Here is a 16,966-nt window from a genome sequence, read left to right as displayed (position 1 = left end):
CCCAGGGGGGTTCCAGGCACAGCTAGGGGGCTTGAGGGGGGAAGGGGAATCTTGACAGAGGTACCCACAAAGGGCAGGGTCCCTCCAGATTTCCAGGGATGGGGAGCGCTGGGAGAGGGCAGGGTTGGGCTAGGCAGCTCACCCAACATCAGAGAACATGAGTGGGGCCCTGGAGTGGCTAAGATCTGTTCACTAAAGGACTTCTATTAGCATAATGGGCTCCCGCTACCAGCAACAATGGAGCCACTGGCCACCCCCTCTCCTCCTCCCCTCCCCCCAAAATAATTCACAATGGGAGGCAGCAGGAAACCAGGGCAGAGCCCATGAATAGCTCCACTGTCAGTTCCCAGGCGCCACCTCCTCAGCCCCACAGGTCAGCCCTAGCTGTCACCCGGCCACAACAGAAACTTCTGTGCTACCAAGCTCCAAGCCCCGTACAACAGAGCGGTGGGCATGGGAAGCTGTGGACTTCTCACAGGGGCAGCATGTAAGGGCAATGGTGGGAGAGACAGGGCAAGGATGCAGGCCTCAAACTCACCAGGTCAGGGTCATATCGGGCACCCTTCTTTTTAGGGGGGCTATCTGCCAGCCTTCCCTAAAATCTCCCCGCTTCCTGCCCTGCCCTTTGCAGGCATGGGGTGGCCAGAGCCAGATAGGGGAAGATTATGGTCCTTTCTGGGGTACACGGTGGCCACAAGTATGGGGAAACAGCCAGAGCACTCCCAGGACTCCCAGAAGGATCCCAGTAGATGGCTCCAACGTAAGCCCTCTCTCACATCCCTGCCTCCCTGCCCCAACCCATCCCAGGAAGAAAACCTCATCTGCCCTCACCCCCTGCTTCTGCTCTGCAAGGAAGCCGCCTGCTCAAAACAGAAAAACCCATCTATTATTTACACCAGGTGCCTTGTACACAGGCTTTTAAAATCACAGGGTGGCAGTCAGGCCCAGAGCCCTGAAGCGGTACAAAGAAGGCAGAGCCTCTCGGCAGGCGGGAGATGGGGGATCCCAGAGCCGCGGAAGGTCCTGGACAAGAGGCTTCACACCAACCCCTGAAACCCAGGGAGAATCTGCTCTTCTAAAAGCTGATTCCCAATTCCTTGTTTGTTTCTCAGCCAGGATGCTGGACCTCACACCTGGCCCAATTCCTGCAAACTCCCGGGGCCGCTCAAGCCCACGTACGAAAAGCCTCCCCACTCCCCGCCTCCCCAGAACCTCCCTAGACCCTATCTGGCTCTGACTGCCTCTTCATACTCTTACATCACACTTTTGGATGCACAGGCAGGCCCACAGGGCACAGCCAAGAGCTGCAAACACCAGGTGCCCTGGAAGAAGGCTGACCTGAGCTGAAACAGACAGGCTCTGACTGCAGAAACACAAGATCCCTCCAAAAGAAAAACTCTGAAATGTTCATGCTCCCTCTTGGAATCAAAACAGCGTGTTTCTTTTCTGGTCAAGCACCCCATGCCTGGATTCCCCGTCTAGCCATCTCTACGATAGACCTCTGAGAATGTACATGTGAGGCATTCCTGCAGCTTGGCTTGGAGGAACCAAACACTGAAAGCAACCTCAACGTCCATCCACGGGGGGCTGATAAAGTGAATCATGGTTGACCACACAGAGGAGTAACATGCCGCCGTTAAAAAGAATGGCCTGAACTGCGTGTGCTGAAACGGAACAATCCCAAGATAAACTTTAGGGTAGAAATCAGAACCCCCTAAGTAGTGTACCGCATGGCGATAAACAAGAGGAGGCCAGAGACGCTTCACTAGACACCCAACATCTGGTGATGGTGACAGGGCCCCAGGGGAGCAGAACTGAAGGAGTCAGGGGTGGAAATATTAATTTTCACCATATATTTTTATGTATCTTTCATTATGTACTTTTTTAAAGAAAAAAGTTAAAACTAAATTGACATTTAAAATCCCTAAAGTTCGTGGCACAAAAAATTTGGCTTGTAGCTCTCTGCAGGCAGTTTGTGGCATCTCCCTAGAACAAGAAAAAGGGGGGAAAAAGGGGAAGAGAGTGCCAGCCTCTGGAATAAAGACAGACTTACCAACTCAGAGAGTTCCCTGTTCACAACTCCTCCCCAAGTCCCTAAATAGAAAGCCTTCCCAGGAAGACCAAGAGCCGATTTTGACTAAGGCAGAAGGGAAACCTAAGTTATTCCATACAGAGGACCATCTGTAGCCAGGTCCACTCGGATGGATGAGACTGTAATACCCCCAGGTTCTGGGGGCACTGAGCCGCAGGCATCCCAGGCCTCAGCATGGACCCTTCTCAGGGCCCTCCCCAGTCATCAGTGAGGCTCAAGGTCCTAGTGTTACAAACTCATCCCAATTTTAGCAGCTGAAGAAAGCTATTTCAACAGATTTCTAGGCCTGGCCCAACTCCAAGAACAGGCTAAAAACAGTTTCTCCAAAATCCCAGCTCTAAACTCCAACCCCTTAACCACTAAACTCCCTGTACCTTTCAGGAAATGCAAGCTGCAAAATGGAGCTGTGAGATGGGTTTGCACATTTGTTCCTTACTAAGGGAGTACGCACATGTTGTTTAAAAGCCTACTTTAACTGACGCGTCAATAAATACTCTGCACTCAGAAGCACTGATGTATTTCCTCCAAGTGATTTTCCCCCTAAGGAACAATATAATAACCATCCCAGTCTCTCTCCTGCTTCTGAGGGGTATGACACAATGCCTATTAGAACCAGGACTGGCCAGACCATTTGGGTGAGACCACTTGGCGGGCGGGGAGTGGTTCCTGGATGGAGCTCTCTCTACCTAGCAGAAGTTCCCTGCCCCACCTCGCAGCCCACCACAAAGATCTCCTAATGACTCGCAGACCACCCAGACCACAGAGAAAGGTGGCTGGAAAGAGGGAAGATGTTAAGTTTGGCTCCCCTATCCTATTAGAGGCTTTCTGATGAGTGTTCAATGTTCGAGAAGCAGCCCCCAAATTAAGGAGCACAAATGAGACTCCACAACAAGTAGAATCACGCAGGCACTTGGAGCCCTCAGACCTCAGCTGCTGGAGACAAGTTCCTGGGCCCTCAGTGGGCCCTCAGCACCTCCGGTGCAGAATCCTACAACCCTCCATCAGCCCAAGGCCGGCCCCTCTCTGACCGCCTTTCTGCATGAGCGGGCAGTGCCCTACACCCAGGTAGGCACTGACCCTCAACACAACGAACCCTGCAGCCCCCCAGCTGGCGCTTGCCCCACCTCCCCGCATCTGTCTTCCCACAGAGAGAGCTTCAGGACTCCCTAGCCCAGAGGGGCCCCCGACAGGTCTGCCCATCCCACCCCTCCACCAGGGCACACACCACTCGCACCTCCCTGCTCCCTCGGGAATGAATGAATACCCCATGGCTACCACCAGCTCTTTTGTTGACAGGCCCCCTTGTCCATGTTTATATCATTACTTGTATTTTACAGGAAGCAGCTAGGACACCAGGAGACGATGACAGTGGAGGTAGGATGGCTGCACAGAGCCACTGTCCCCTGCAGGGGTGGAAGCCAGCCTTCAGGAAGGGGGGAAGGCCCGAACCCGCAGCCGGCAGATTTTCTGCACACACCCTTTTTTCTCACAACAGTGGGGGGTCTGGTTCCTAACAAGCTGACTGTCGAGACAGGAGCCCCCCCAGGAGTAGCAGACACACCCAACAGGGTCATCTGTGCAGGGTGTGACCAAACAGACAAGAGGGGCAGAGAAAACCAGGAGGATCGAAGGCCTTGGGCAGCGGAAGGAAGCAGCGGGGGATCAGGCCTTCTGGCCCCTGGAGCGGCATTGGGGGGGAGGGAGGGGATCACCCACTGCACCTCCCCTGGCCCAGCTCAGGCAGATTAGACGGTCGGGTCCCAGGCCTGTGGGACAGGGAGGTCCATAAAGTTGTCAGACTGGTTTGCCCAGGATGCAGAGAACAGGAAACACAAGGTACACAGGCCAAGGAGAGAGGGTCAAGTAGGGAGGCTGTCCAGAGTCAAATGGCTGTTATCTGGCTCCCAACGGATCTGGCAACAAGGGCAGCCAGCACTGGCCTGGGGGCGGGGTGAGGGGGGACACAGGGAACCAAGGCCACGGGTCCATACTGTTTCCTGGATGCAGAGGGTGGTCCAGGGGCCAAGAGGGAAGGAGCCAGGGGCCAAGGAGCCAGTAGGTGCTGAAAAGGACAGGACTAGGTTTCTGGAAGCAAGGGAGTGACGCCCACAAAGCGGGGCACCACTCCTGAGCGACAAGCGTGAGTGCTGACGAGCTCAGGCTAGTGCCTCGTACACTGACAGTGTCTTTTTGACCAAACTAGTCAGGATCCTCTGAGCCCTCTGCCCCATGAGGCCCAAACCCGGGCTTCTGTCTCTGTCCCTGTAGAGTCCAGTTTTAGCAGGAATCCCGCTAAGGCAGTTTAGCCAGGATCTCCCACCCTCCATAGCTGATCACCTTCCACATCTGACCAAATTCCTCCTCCTCCCCATGTAGCACCCGCCACATGACACCTGATCACCCTAGCCTGCCTTCAGCAAGAACTGTCAGGTCAGTTAGCAAAGAATTACCCTACCCTCCTATAAATTTACCATCCATCCACCCACCCACCTCTGCTCCCTTGTAACATCTGGGGTTGAGCCCAATCTCTCTCCCCTACTGCAAAACCCCATTCCCCACTGTTGTAGTCCTTATACCTATCACGACACTCCTGAATAAAGCGTGCCTTACTGTTTTCACGAGTGTCAGAATAATTTGTTTTAAACAATATGGAGCTCCAAGTCTCCCTGGACCCCTCACCCAGAGTGTGAGAACCGCTGGGGCTGGGGCTGGCCTCCCCGACCAAGCCCTGGGGGACAGACCCTGTCTGTCTGGCGCACGGGTGAAGGGCTGAAACCAGACAGCCAAGCTGCAGGGTGGCCGGACATTAGGGAGGTCATCTGGAGAGGAAACAGGGTCTCTTCGTGGCAATGGTCACTCAGTGGGCAACCAGGGCCTTTCCTTGGAGCAGCTGGTGGCAGCAGCCAGAAGCCTGGAAAGAGCAGGGACCTGAGCAAGCTGAGTGGGCACCCCAGACTGGGGATCAAAACACTCCAAAAGCTGAGAGTCACACATGGCCCGAACTGCTGCAGCGGGTGTGTAGGGCCCAGTCGCCCATCCCTGGGAGGCCAAATCTGAAGCTGGGGCGGCCATATCCCTTATTTCCACCTGCCACTTTCCAACAAGCCCGGGTATCCCATGGTGCCCTGATGGGCTTCTGATGCATTAGCACAGACCCTGCCTTGGAACTGTGTGTCCTGGGATATGCTGCTGCCCTCGACCCTCCCAAGCTCACCACTCAGACTTCAGGGTGTGGATGAAAGAGATACAGGGGACACTCATTTAATTCCAGCTGCTATGAGGGCCCCTCTCCAGAGTATCAGGACGACAAATTCCTCAAAGCCGCTTTTTTTTTTTTTTAATGCTTCCTGGGCCCTGCGGAATAGACTGGCACAGGCCCCAGCAGCTAGTACAGGTAAACAGGGAAAACACAGAGAGGGAGTTCATCGAACCTCTCCTCAGGGTCAACCTCTGCCTAGCCCCACGTCCCGACCCCTCCCCAAACCTTACCCATGCAGGAAAGCCCAGCCTCAGCTCTCCCAAATTCCAGGACACACGCAGAGTCTGAGGCAGCACCAGAAGTGTAGCTCTGACCCAGGATCCCGATGGCCCCGCCACGGCTCGCAGCCACGCAGCACAGGCTGACAGAGCCCAAGAAGGGAGGAGCTGGTCCCTCCAGCTATCCAGCTGATAGACATCAGGGCTCTAGGAACTTCTCCCTGGCTACTGGGCGAGCGAGACGTAACAGACCTCCAGAAGCCTGCCCAGGTCCACTTACTCTCAGATTACCAGCCTGCGGCCTCCTGAGGAAAAACCACAGCAACGCCCAGCCAGGCCCAGCCCTGGCCAACCCCACCAGGCCCAAGAATGGATGAAATGGGCTTCCCAGAATCCTTGGCTGGTGAGCACTTTGCTGAGAGCCGTCAGCGTGACGGCAGCAGTCCCAAACCAGGGTATCACCCTAACTCAGGGGCTGCACACACTGCTTCTCAAACCTGAAGGGTGTATGCTTCACAGTAACCCCACGAGCGACAGGAAGGGCAGATTCTTCTCACTTCACAGATGAGAAAACCAAATCCAAGAAAGAAAGAAAGAAAAAAATCAAAGACTTGTCTAGGTCACTCAGCTAGAAAGTAGATACAACTCTAAAGCTGGCCTCGCCACTGTCCACTCTAGGTGCTGGACAACATTACTCATCGTTATGTTTCATCGGCACTAAACATTTCCTACTAGCCAGGCCCTTTGCTGGGCCAACACAGCCACTTGCCCTGTCTGAACCAAAAAAAAAAAAACATGCCCTTAAGGGAGAAAACAGATGTTGAGACATTATGAATATCCCACTGCTATAATGAAGATAAGAGAAATCAGGAATGCTGGCATTCACTTAGACCAAAGATTTTCAAAGCACAGGTCTACACAGTCCCCTGAGGACTCTGATGACCAGCCAAAAATGGGACCACTGCTGTAGACCACCATTACCTCTCCCTCTATTCCAGGTAGGAGAGAAAACAGAAGCCCTGAAAAAGGAGGAGACGAGCCTAAGGGTAGTACGTTAACCACGAGCAGAAGAACCTGAAGTCCCACCACCTCCACCAGTGTTTCTTGACCCTGCTGGAAGTCACCAGGGACAAAGCCGGTGACAAACCACAAAAGCAAGGTCCACAGGGTAGCCAGCTCTTTGACACCCTGCAAGCGTGGCCCGGGTGGAAAAATGCAATTAACAAAGGGGTTCTAAACCACTTCGCAGGACAGAGAACCACCCCAGCCCCATATTCAAGCCTGTTCTCGTGTGGCTCCATCCTTTAGTAACCTCACCACCTTACCCTTCCATACCCCTAGGCCTGCAGGCTCAGCCCCAGAGTCTCACAGGTGTAAGGGGAAGGGCAAGGCCTATAGAGGTGTTTCTACATGCTCCTGCTTCCAAGAAAGGTGGCTGCCCCTACTCGCCACATACAGATAGAGCATGAGGAAGTCCAAGAAGTCCAAGGGCTCAATGTGCCAGGGCAGAGAGAAAGAGCAGGAGCCTGCTTCGCTTCCCATAGGCAATAATATCCCTCCTTAAAGGCCACCAGGACCCAGCAGCAGGAAACAGGAATCCTGGAACCCAGTTTACAGCCCCTAGCACCAGGCTAGGAGCTAAACAAGTGCTTAGTAAGAATCCCTGGCCTGGGACTCATCACTAGTCCTTGGGCTCATAAACTAATGCATGAATAAATGAATGAGCAAAAGAAGACCCAAGGGGCTCAAATAACTTGCCCAGGGTCAGAGGAGCAAGCTGCTTCTGCAGACCACCTCTTACTACCCTAATAAGCATTTTTGTTCACCATACCTCTGCCCTTCAAATGTGGCACCTCAATTCATCTTTAACCTAAATGACATTTCTTTGACTAATTCATGATCGATGTTCATGGTGACACAGAAACATACGACACTCAGACCCAGACCTTGGGAAGTCACAGAGAAAGCACAGTGGTGGGCAGGTGGCAGGCATCAGTGCTGTTCACCAAATGTTCCCAGTCCTCTTTTGCTCCCCACCCTGCAGGGAAGTAAGTGGCCATGTGACTGCTTCGACCATTGAAATGCCACTTCCGGGTGGAAGCTTTAAGAGCCAGGGTGAGATTCATCATGTTCTCTGTCCGTCTGTCCAAGTGACCAGGAACATTTCACTTAATCAGCATGGGTCCCACGGTGAGAACAACATAAAACAGACATGCGATGGATGTGGTATAAGAAATAATCCTTTGTTGCTTTAATTCTCCGAGATTTGAGGATTGTTACCACAGCAAACTCTGATCTATCTAGACAGATACAGGCAATGACTCGCTCCTACTGTGCATGGCAGTGCCGGTCTTCCCATTCCCTGGCCTTAGGGAGACAAAAGCTACATCACCAGTCAACCTGCTATGTGCCCAGATAGTTGAGATGCTTTCAGAAGCAGGGAACATAAGTGCACCTGCACTGAAGAACTTACTAGATCCTCTGTGGGCCAGGCTTGTTCAGTGTATTAATCAACTTTATTCACTTCTGAGAGGAAGGCATTATCTAATTAGGTATGAGGAAACCCGGTTCACATTCAGACCTAAAGCAAGTTACTCTGTGACCTCTCTAGGCCACAGTTTCATCTGTAAAATGGGACGTTAACATTATCTACCATACTGTGTCGTTTCACGGATTAAATGAATGAATACAAGTAAAGCTTCTAGGATAGTATGTGGTGTAAGTCTCAATCATTAAGTCTCAATAAACTTAACTATTACTACACATTTTAAAACCAGCAAAGGTTTCCCAGGACCGGCACAATGGCACTTTACAGGCATTGCCAAACTGAATTCTATCTCAGTTGAAGTTAAACAAGTAACAAATCAAATCCCTGAGCGCACTGTAACCTAGAGTGAGACCTCAGGAAATGTTTCCACACCGCAGAGCTTCCAGAACTCCCTGCTCCCTCCCCTCCTTGGGAATTCACTACCACCAGGACCTGCAGGGCAGGGCCCCCTCCTCTCCCACACAGAACACGTGCTTTGTCCTCCCACTCCCAGTCACCGAAAGGGAGGCGCCCTCACCTGTCCTCAGAGATTTGCACAGCTGCCCAGCTGGTAAAGGGGGGAACTTCCCTGGGCAGCCAACCCTTCTGCAGCCCCTTTCTTCCTAGAGGCTGCCACAAACCTCCAAATGCACCAGTGGCCTTGAACTCCTGTTTGCCTGAATAATGCTGCTAAGCAGAGATCAAGCTCAGATTAATAAACGCTACAGAGCATCTACTACATGTCCAGCCTGGGTTCTAAGACCACACAGAGCTGACAGCCAGCTGTGAGCCTGGAACAATGCTTGCAACAGCTCCTGGCACCCCACAGACTCTCAACCATGCTTTGTTGAATGAACTGAAGACCATGTTTGGTAGTGCAAACAGTGGAGTTCAGAGATGTGGGGATGCAATGAGAGGGGAGGGGAAATCCATCTGGTAGCCTGGGCTTCCAAGGCCTGACCCCCAGACATTATGGATCCTCAGGATGGGACAAAGCTTGGAGACAGCTGAGAGAGGAGGTAAAAGGGCAAATGGGGCCATCATGGAGGAATATGCGCTTCATTCTGAGGATGCCAGGGCCCAGGAGGATCCCTGGAAACAAGGGTGCTTTGGCCTTCCACAGGGCTGACTGTAGAGGGGATGTAGGGGTGCTGGGGTGCTCTGATGGCCTAGGCCCCAGGTTTCCCTTCACCAACAGGGAGGGGTGACCTGAGCACTCTGCAGGCACTAACTTCCCCTACTTTGAGGTCAAGGGGAAGGGGGAAGGCTACTTTTGAGGATTCGGCAAGCAGCTCCACCCACTCCTATCAGTCCCAAGGCAACCCCCATCTCAGAAGACAGAAGGAATCCTACGGAGCAGGCCATGGGAGAGAGCACACCTGCAAAGGCTCCAATGCAATGCCCTGAACTCACGGCCCAGGATGACCGGATGCCCCCCAGACCCCAGCGCGCTGCTACACAGCGCCGCGGCCAGCCGCCAGGGCAGTACCGGGGCCAACCATTTCCCGACTCCTCACAGCACCGACCCCTTCTAGCCTGAGACCAACTTCTTCGTGCCTCCCGGATTCGTGTCCCAGCAGTCCCGGTACCCAAGTGTTCACACACACACACACACACACACACACACACACACACACACACAACCATACCCACTGGCGGAACCACCACTCCTCCCCGCAGGAGCAGTGGCCCCGGGACAAGCCAACTCCGCAGCCGCAGACCCAACTCGACCGAAGCTCCAGTTAGATCAGGAGTCGGGCTTTGCTCCAAAGCACAACCCCAAACGACCAGCACGGAGAAGCTGGATCACCACCTACTCAAACTCCGCCCGCCCCAAACCCGTGCAGGGCAGAGTGGTACACACCGCCGGGGTGGGCGACTTGGAGCACACTCGAGGCGGGGCGGGGAAGGGGACCGCCCTCCCCAGTCCGCGCCACCCTCCACCCCTGGCCCGAGCTCCGGGCAGCCGAGGGTCCGTGACGGAAACGAAAGGAGTGCCCAACCCAAGGCTCGAGGCTGGGGAGAGGGGCAGAGCCCAGAACCGCGGCGGTCCGACCCCTCCCTCCCCGAGTGCTCCCACTCCCGCCCGGTCGCAGCAGGCACCCGTCCGGGGACACGGACAGGGCGAGGGCGGCAGAACCCCGAGCGCCAGCCGGGTCGCCCGCTGTGGCTCTCACTCCGCCCGGCGCCCGAGTTCGGCTCAGCGGGGTCCGGGCCAAGGCCTCCGGCCCCTCACGGGCGATCTGGGCAGACAAAGCCAGCGCCGCCCGCCGGGCCGCCCCCGGGGCAGGGGCGAGGGAACCGGAGGGACCTATCCTGGACATGGGGAGCAGTCCTAGTCCCCAGAGGGCGCTCAGGGGGATCGGCCTCAGACAATGAGGGCGGCAGGGCCCGACGCTCCAGCGGGGACTCCGCGCTCTACTCACCCGGGCGCGGCGGCGGCGGCGGCGGCGGCGGCGGCGGCGGCTACGACGACTGCAGCGGTGCGGCCGGGCTGGGCCAAGGAAGTTAGAGCAAGTTCGGCGGCGCTGGGCGGGAGGGCGCGACTCAGGCCATCCGAGCGCGGGGGCGGGGCGCGGAGGGGCGGGGCCGGGGGCGCGGCGCCCGGCGGCGGCCGAGAAAGGGGCGCCACTTCCCTGCGCCGCCCGGCGCGGCCCCGCCCTCCACGCCCCGCCCCCACCGCTCGCCCCGCCCGGCCTTCCAGCCCGCGCCTGGGCAGAACCCGCGGCGCCCGGTCCCCGGCCCGCCCCTTTGTCCCGCTTTGGGCGGGGCCGCAGGCGGGGGGCGGTCCTGGTCGGCGCTCGCCCCTTGGGTGAGCGGGGCAGGCTGAGGCCGGACCCGCACCCAACGTTTGGGGGCGGAGCAATACGTGGACGCCACGTCGGCCTTGTCACTGAGCCCACCTGAACCCAGCCTGAGAGAAGCGCGAGTTGTGGGTGCCACAACTCGGGGCTGCGGGGGTGACCGGGTAGAGAGGTGAGCGCAGGGTTAGAAAAATGGCTGAATTGAAAGTGCTGGAAGGCATTCCTGCCGGGCCTCGGAGACTGGGGTTGGGGGTGGGCTTCAAGACTGGGGTAGTAAATTAACATTTATTCTTTGTAAACCGGCCGGTAAAGACTGGCTGCTCGTAGCCTTCGTGCTAAAAATACCACGCTCTCTTTCGACTGCCTGCCGAGATTTGTCCCTCACCTTCATCCCGACAAGATGGCTGAGAGGATTCTTGCGGGGGGAGGGGGTACTGAAGGTACAGCCTGTGTTAGAGAGGTATTCACACCGCTGGCTGGGCTCTGATGTTAAAAAGGCTGACCTCTGGGGTCTCAATCCACCTATCTGAAAAATGAGGCCCAGGCACGCCTCATTTTTTAATGAGCCTTAAACTCATTCAGATGGAGGAGGGCTAAGCGATTTGTTCTGGGGACAGCAGGAAACTCGGATCTGTTAAAATTGGGTCAAGAGACTAGTTGCACCACATTCTAGTAAAAGCAACCAACAGGTTAAGTCCAATGTAAGGAGGAGCTCTTGAACTGTTCAGTCCATTCCCAGTTTTTTCTTATTAAGGGGGATGCAGTCTGCTTGTGACACCCCAGGCAGCTCAGAGACCTCCTTGCAGAACCTGTCTATCCATTCATCCTCTAACAGGTAGTGGGTGCTTGATTGAGCGCCTGATCTGTGGCCAGGCCCTGTTTTGATGCTGAGGATTCAGCAGTAAACGAGGCAGCTGAAGCCTCTTGCTACGTAAGGCTGATTTTCGGTGGAGGACACGTTATTGCAGGTTGAAATAAATGCTGGGACAAAAACAAAGGACTGGGATAGAGAACAAGAGCTGTTTGTACTTTAGGTGGAGCCAGCAGGGAAAATGTCTTTGAGGAGGTGATGGTGAAATTGAAGTCAAGAAAATGAGGAGATAGCTTTGGGAAAAGCCAAGCAGAGACATTCCAAGTCAAGAACAGTTTGTGCCGAGGCCCTGAGAAAGGTAAGCTGTGAATGTGTGAAGGAGCTGAAAACAAAACCTTGTGGCTAGAGTTCAGCAAGCCTGGGAAAAAGAACAAGCATGAAGTGGGGAAGTGGGCAGGGACCAGGCCATGCAAGACTGTGTTTAGGAATGGAGACTTTTTATTAAACCATCGAGGGTGGGCTTCCCTGGTGGCGCAGTGGTTGAGGGTCCGCCTGCCGATGCAGGGGACGCGGGTTCGTGCCCCAGTCTGGGAGGGTCCCACATGCCGCGGAGCGGATGGGCCCGTGAGCCATGGCCGCTGGGCCTGCGCGTCCGGAGCCTGTGCTCCGCAACGGGAGGGGCCACGGCAGTGAGAGGCCCGTGTACTGCAAAAAAAAAAAAAAAAAAAAAAGTAAAAAAAACCATTGAGTGGTTTTATGCAGAAGACTGTGTTCTGATTTTCTGCTGTGTGAAAATAAATTGGGTGGGTGGCAGGCACAAATAAAAGCAAGGAGATAATTAGACTGTTATGGCAGCCCCAGCCAAAACTAATGGTGGTTTGGACCAAATTGGTGGCCACACTAAGGTGAGTAGTTGAAAGATGCTGTTTTGGACATGGACACTGATAGGATGGATGTAGGGGCAGGGAATAGAGAAACCAAAGATAACTTTGAAGTTTCTGGCTGGAGTAAGTGGGTGAACAGTGCCTCATTTATTGGGTGGAGTAGCCTGGAGGAAAGGGACTACAGTTCAGGGAGACACATCAAGAATTCTGTTTTAGGGGCTTGCCTGATGGTGCAGTGGTTAAGAATCCGCCAGCCGGTGCAGGGGACAGGGTTTCAATCCCTGGTCCGGGAAGATCCCACATGCCTCGGAGCAACTAAGCCCGTGTGCCACAACTCCTGAGCCTGCACTCTAGAGCCCGTGAGCCACAACTACTGAGCCCGCATGCCACAACTACTGAAGCCCACGCGCCTAGAGCCCATGCTCCACAACAATAGAAGCCACCGCAATGAGAAGCCCACGCACAGCAATGAAGACCCAACGCAGCCAAAAATTAATTAATTAAAAAAAAAAGAATTCTGTTTTAGTCATGTTGAGTTGAGATGCCCGTCAGAGATCCAGTTCAATTGTCCAGTCACTAGGTGCTCAGAGGAGAGGCCTGGGCTGGGGGTGGGGCTTTGGGAGGCATCATTTTAATGATGGTAAACACCTTGGGATCTGAGGGAGTCACCTAGGTTGAGGAGGTAGATGCAGAAGAGGAGAGGGTTCAAGAGGGACCCAGAGGAGTCAGACAGAGGAGCCAGAGCAGGAAAGAAGACTGAAAAAGAGGCTGGGGAGGCGAAAGGAGAACCGGGAGAGTGCTATGTCCCGGAGACTGACAAAGCAGTGTTTCCAGAAAAGAGTGGTCAGCTGTGCTAGATGCTACGTACAGCTCAGATAAGATGAAGAAAGGGAAAGATCCTTTGACTCTGGCCACATGAATGTCATTGGTGCACATGATAAGGACAGTGTTCCAGGAGTAGTGGGGTGGCAGCCAGAGCATGGTAGAGCTATAGTGTTTGGACAGTTTGTCCAACAGGGAACACGGAACAGGGAGAGGTCTAGAAAGGGATGTGGAATCATAGGAGGCTTTGCCAGAGAATGCTAGATGGCCCTAATAGCCATTCTCCCCCATTTCCTTTATTATAGACTTTCCAGTTCTAGCTGGCCACATGGCTTGCCTGAATAAAAGCAAGTTTCTAGGACTCCCTCATGGCTGCGTGTGGTCACATGACTCAGTTCCAGCCAACAGGAAGAAAGTGGAGGTGTCCACATGCAACTTTTGAGAAGTAGCTTTAAAGGGAAGTGGTGTGCTTATCTCAGCCATTGCTCTCTCCTGCTCACTGGAATATGTAAATAGAGCTGCAGACAGCCTATTGAACTTTGAAGCCATAGCCATGTGTTGAGGATGTTAGTGCAACAAGTTAGAATAAATCCGGGTCCCTAATGTTTAGGGAGCCACCGTACGTGCTCTGGACTATTACCTCTTGATTTTGTATTTGAGAAAAAGAAATTTCTGTCTTGTTTAATCCTCTGTTTTCCAGTGCTCATAGCCATATCTAATTTCTACTTCTGTTAGGATACAAAGGGTTTTGTTAAAATATGGAAGATACTAGAGCAGGTTTGAAGAGTGATAGGAATGATGCAGGAGTGATGATTCTGAAGAAAAGGTGGAAGGAGATGTTATGTGAGCATGAATGGTGAGGACACCTCTGGTAGAGGGATGACTCCACCATTATTAAAAAGGGGGGTGTGGAGACAGAGAAGATGTTTCCAGTGAAAGTTGCAATTGGAAAGATGATCATCCACACCTGATGATTTCTGGTTAACCCTGGATGTGAAGGAGGTCATGAGCCTAGAACAAGGAGGAGAGAGTAAGGCCAGCTTTGTGAATCATGGACCCGATGATGTTGGAGGTCCTGCCAGCCTGAGCAGCCTCAGGGAGACAGCTGCTTTCTGGAACAGTTGGCCACACTGCTGCAGGGCATGAAGAGGGTGAGGGGAGTGCCCACAAAACCGGCAAGGCCTCCACCCCTCCCCCCCCAGGCCTCACTGACAGTTACTTATGACACTCGCCTACCATTTCCAGCTGCCCTTTGAGACCCACCAACTTTACCTGACCCATTTTTACAATAATACGGGGTGGCTTCAGAAAGCATCAGGGACACTCAAAGCAGGGCAGGCCCATTTTCTCTTCCTTTCTTAAAAAGTAAAAAGAATTGCAGTGGTGATCATTTTGAAATGTATAGAAATATCAGACCTCTATGTTATGCACCAGGAACTGCCATAGTGTTGTAGGTCAGTTATATACTTCAAAAAGCAAACAAGCTCATAGAAAAAGAGATCAGATGTGTGGTTACCAGAGGTGGGGGGGGGGTGGGGAGAAGGGGAATTGGATGAAGGTGGTCAAAAGGTACAAAATTACAGTTGTGAAATAAAGAAGTACTAGGGATGTCATGTACAACATGATTAATTAACACTGCTGTATGTTACATATAAAAGTTCAGAAAGTAAATCCTAAGAGTTCTCATCATAAGGAGAAAACTTTTTTTATTTTTCTTTTATTTTGTATCTGTATGAGTTGATGGACGTTCACTAAACTTATTGTAATCATTTCATGATGTATGTAAGTCATATCATTTTGCCATATACCTTGAACTTACACAGTGCTGTATGTCAGTTACATCTCAATAAAACTGGAAGAAAAAAAAAGTACAACGTAACCAAAAGACAAAATAAATTAAAAGAATTGAGATATGGACAGTCCCAACTCATAAAAGGGCTGTATTGTAAACAGTGACTTAGTTTCCGGGCTAGCCCCCAGAACTGTAATTGCCAAGGATATAACTGAATTATTGCACAGACTGCAAGCCTTAGGTATAGATTATGGGAACAAAAAACATTACAAGGAGGGGTAAAAGAAAGAAGCTGAGAGTTTCTTCTCCTCCTGGACCTGGAGTTGGCTATAAATTTTAAATGGAGGAGCTTGGCCTTTATCATCCTCAGACTTCCTCCTTACCCTCCTGTCCCAGTCTGGTCCCTATCCCAGTGCTGCTTTTACTCTCCCTGGGCTCCGCTCTGTAGCGCCTCTGTGTGTGTGTGTGTGTGTACAAGCTGGGGGGCAGGGGGGCGATGAGGGGAAGCAGCTTGAATAGAAGAGGAACTTGGTGTCCAAGTGCTCCTAATTCTCAGCCTCTGGATTTTGAGCAAAATACTTTACATCTCTGAGCCCTACTTTTCTTATCTGTAAAGTCAAGATAATAATAAAACTCACCTCACGAGCTTATAGTAAGAATCAGATGAAATAATGTTTATGAAACATGAGCTGGAAGGAACTCTTATTTGTTTTCTGGGAACCACCAGACAACCAAGGATCTTCACTTTAGTCAGGATGTTTTGGTTGGAAGTGAGAAAAACCTATTCAAATTAGCTTAGGCCAAAGGAGGGAAGATTACTGGAAGGATGCTCAGGTCACACATAGAATCAAAAGACGAACTGGAAACCAGATTGACTCTGAACACTAGGGGCTGATCCTGTGGGCTGCCCAGTCCAAGACCCCCTTCCTCTGCCTCTCCTAGTGCTCAGAGTTTGCCCCATGTTGGAGATGTGACTCCGAATAACTACACTGTAGGTTGGTTTGAACAAATCCCAAGGGAGGCCTCTAATTGGCCCAGCTCTAGTCACGTGCCCAGTCTCGGACCAATCACTCTGGCAAGGGAGAGAGGTTTCCGTAACTGAACCAGGTGTAGGTCAATATTCCTATCCCTGTGGTCTGTAGAGCAACACCTGTGCCAAAGAGGTGGTGTTGCAGGACCAACATCATAATTCCGGCAAAGTCTTACAGTATATGCCTGGTGTTCCTCAGGCCCTAAGCCACCTCCGAAAGATTTTAGGCAGAGTAGTGACATTATTACATTTGTGCTTTTACAAGATCCCTAAGGCTGCAGTAGGGAGAATGGATTGGAAGGAGCAAGATTAAAAAATAGGAAGGAAACTGTTAACAATGGTTCAGGAAGTCGGTGATGAGATCTAAGAGGTGAGCAGATTCAAAATATATTTAGGAGGTAGAATTGAGGGGTGACTAATAGGATGGTGACTGATAGGATTCTGGCTGCATAGATGGTGATGCCGTTTACTGAGACCAGGAAGCCAAGTGACTCTGTGTGTGTGTGTGTGTGTGTGTGTGTGTTTCGTGAGGGGTGACAACTTGGACCTCTTCCGTTTGAGGTGTCTGGACAGAGAAAAGCGGTCCAGTTTGCTGTTTGATGTTCAGGAGAGACATATAAGCAAAAACTGTACATTTGGGAGTTGTATTAATCAAAACTTGTGTTCAGCTCCTGTAACATCAACCCAAGCACATTGCTTTGACTAAATAGGGTTTGTTGCATTTTGC

At 52.6% G+C, this 16,966-nt stretch overlaps 1 protein-coding gene and 1 long non-coding RNA gene across 3 annotated transcripts in view; one reads left to right on the top strand and one right to left on the bottom strand.

The window, feature by feature from the left end:
• TSPAN14 (tetraspanin 14) overlaps positions 1 to 10,648 on the bottom strand; it is a 55,751-nt gene extending 45,103 nt beyond the window's left edge. For both annotated transcript variants that reach the window (XM_029245401.1, XM_029245406.1), the window contains exon 1: positions 10,523 to 10,648. The gene's annotated coding sequence lies outside the window, so the exon portion shown is untranslated. The remainder of the gene's footprint in view (positions 1 to 10,522) is intronic.
• Positions 10,649 to 10,895: 247 nt separating this feature from the next.
• LOC114883412 lies at positions 10,896 to 15,500 on the top strand. The gene is made up of 3 exons (XR_003790564.1): positions 10,896 to 11,072; positions 11,935 to 12,069; positions 12,812 to 15,500. It is a non-coding gene; the product is annotated as an uncharacterized LOC114883412 (long non-coding RNA).
• The last annotated feature ends 1,466 nt before the right edge of the window (positions 15,501 to 16,966 follow it).

Source organism: Monodon monoceros, unplaced genomic scaffold (genome assembly GCF_005190385.1).
Source record: "Monodon monoceros isolate NGI ecotype Baffin Bay Population unplaced genomic scaffold, NGI_Narwhal_1 Super_Scaffold_4, whole genome shotgun sequence".
Classification (NCBI taxonomy): Eukaryota; Metazoa; Chordata; class Mammalia; order Artiodactyla; family Monodontidae; genus Monodon; species Monodon monoceros.
Note: the sequence above shows the minus strand (reverse complement) of the source record. Positions and strands in the feature narration are given on the sequence as shown.